Source organism: Ricinus communis, chromosome 1 (assembly GCF_019578655.1).
Source record: "Ricinus communis isolate WT05 ecotype wild-type chromosome 1, ASM1957865v1, whole genome shotgun sequence".
NCBI lineage: Eukaryota > Viridiplantae > Streptophyta > Magnoliopsida > Malpighiales > Euphorbiaceae > Ricinus > Ricinus communis.
The window spans coordinates 18,156,597-18,159,511 of NC_063256.1; positions in this window are offsets into that span (position 1 = coordinate 18,156,597).

Genomic DNA, 2,915 nt, shown 5'->3' on the forward strand with positions numbered 1-2,915 from the left:
CCCTCTAATGGGGTAGTTCTCTCATATTGACAAATATACCAACTTTTGGGGTTGTTTTCTAATGTTGAAAGATATATCCCTCTTACGGGGAAACTTTCTCATATTGACACATATACCACTTTTTTGGGGTTGTTTTCTCATGTTGAAAGATATACCCCTCTTACGTTTTTATTCTCTAATATTAACAAATATACCACTCTTACGGGGTTGTTTTCTAATATTGACAAATATACCTCTCTTACGGAGTTGTTCTAATATTAACAAATATACCCCTCCTACGGGGTTGTTTTCTCATATTGACAGATATACCCTTCTTTCGGGGTAGTTTTGTCATATTAAACAATATACCACTTTTCTGGGGTTGTTTTCTCATGTTGAAAGATATATCCCTCTTACGGGGAAATTTTCTCATATTGACACATATACCACTTTTTTGGGGTTGTTTTCTCATGTTGAAAGATATACCCCTCTTACGTTTTTATTCTCTAATATTAACAAATATACCCCTCTTACGGGGTTGTTTTCTAATATTGACAAATATACCTCTCTCACGGGGTTGTTCTAATATTAACAAATATACCCCTCCTACGGGGTTGTTTTCTCATATTGACAGATATACCCTTCTTTCGGGGTAGTTTTGTCATATTAACAAATATACCACTTTTTTGAGGTTGTTTTCTCATGTTGAAAAATATACCCCTCTTACATTGTTATTTTCTAATATTGACAAATATACCCCTCTTACGGGGTTGTTTTCTAATATTGACAAGTATACCACTCTTACGGGGTTGTTTTCCCATATTGACAAATATACCACTTTTTTGGGGTTGTTTTCTCATGTTGAAAGATATATCCCTCTTACGGTGTTGTTCTCTAATATGGACAAATATGCACCTCTTACGGGGTTGTTTTCTATTATTGAAAAATATAACACTTTTTTAGGTTTGTTTTCTCATGTTGAAAGATATAACCCTCGTACAGGGTTGTTTTCTAATATTGAAATATATACCCCTATTATAGGGTTATTTTCTTATATTGATAAAGATACCACTTTTTTGGGGTTGTTTTCTCTTGTTGAAAGATAGACCCCTCTTACGGGGTTATTTTCTAATATTGACAAATGTACCCCTCTTACGGGGCTGTTTCTCATATTAAACAATATACCACATTTTCCCAAGGGTTGTATTCTCATGTGGAAAGATATACCCCTCTTACGTTGTTGTTTTCTAATATTGACAAATATACCCCTCTTACGAAGCTGTTTTCTAATATTATAAAAATATATCCCTATTACGGGGTTGTTTTCTAATATAGACAAATATACCCCTCTAACGGGGTTGTTTTCTCACATTGACAAAGATACTACTCTTTTCGGGTTGTTTTCTCATGTTGAAAAAATATACCCCTCTTACGGAGTTATTTTCTAATATTGACAAATATACCTCTCTTACGGGATTGTTCTCATATTGACAAATATACCCCTCTTACGGGGTTGTTTTCTCATATTGACAGATATACCCCTCTTACGGGGTTGTTTTCTAATAATGAAATATATACCCCTATTAGAGGGTTCTTTTCTCATATTAACAAAGACACCCCTCTTACGGAGTTGTTTTCTCATATTGGGAAATATATCACTTTTTTGGGGTTATTTTCTCATGTTGAAAGATATACCCCTCTTACGTTGTTGTCTTCTAATATTGACAAATATATCCCTCTTACGGGGTTGTTTTCTCATATTGAGAAATATACCACTTTTTTAGGATTATTTTCTCATGTGGAAAGATATACCCCTCTTACGGGGTTGTTTTCTCGTATTGACAAATATACCCGTCTTACAGGGTTGTTTTCTCATGTTGAAAAATATACGCCACTGACAGGGTTGTTTTCTAATATTGACAAATATACCCCTCTTACAGGGTTGTTTTCTAATATTGCAATATATACCCCTATTATGGGGCTGTTTTCTCATATTGACAAAGATACCACTTTTTTAGGGTTGTTTTCTCAAGTTGAAAGATATACCCCTCTTACGGCGTTATTTTCTAATATTGACAAATATACCCCTCTTACGGAGCTGTTTTCGCATATGAAACAATATACCACTTTTCTAGGGTCGTTTTCTCATGTTGAAAGATATACCCATCTTACGGGCTTGTTTTCTCATATTGACACATATACCACTTTTTTGGGGTTGTTTCCTGATGTTGAAAGATCTACCCCTCTTACATTGTTGTTTTCTAATATTGTCAAATATACCCCTCTTACGGGGTTATTTTCTAATATTGACAAATATACCTTTTTTACGGGGTTGTTCTCATATTGACAAATATACCCCTCCCATGGGGTTGTTTTCAAATATTGACAGATATACCCTTCTTACTGGGTTGTTTTCTGATATTAACAAATATACCACTTTTTTAGGGTTGTTTTCTCATGTTGAAAGATATACCCCTCTTACGTTGTTATTTTCTAATATTGACAAATATACCCCTCTTACAGGGTTGTTTTCTAATATTGACAATACCCCTCTTACAGGGTTGTATTCTAGTATTGAAATATATACCCATATTATGGGGCTCTTTTCTCATATTGACAAAGATACCACTTTCTTAGGGTTGTTATCTAATGTTGAAAGATATACCCCTCTTACGGCGTTATTTTCTATATTGACAAATATACCCCTCTTACGGGGCTGTTTTCGCATATTAAACAATATACCACTTTTCTGGGGTTGTTTTCTCATGTTGAAAGATATACCCATCTTACGGGCTTGTTTTCTCATATTGACACATATTCCACTTTTTTGGGGTTGTCTTCTCATGTTGAAAGATCTACCCCTCTTACGTTGTTGTTTTCTAATATTATCAAATATACCCCTCTTACGGGGTTGTTTTCTAATATTTACAAATATA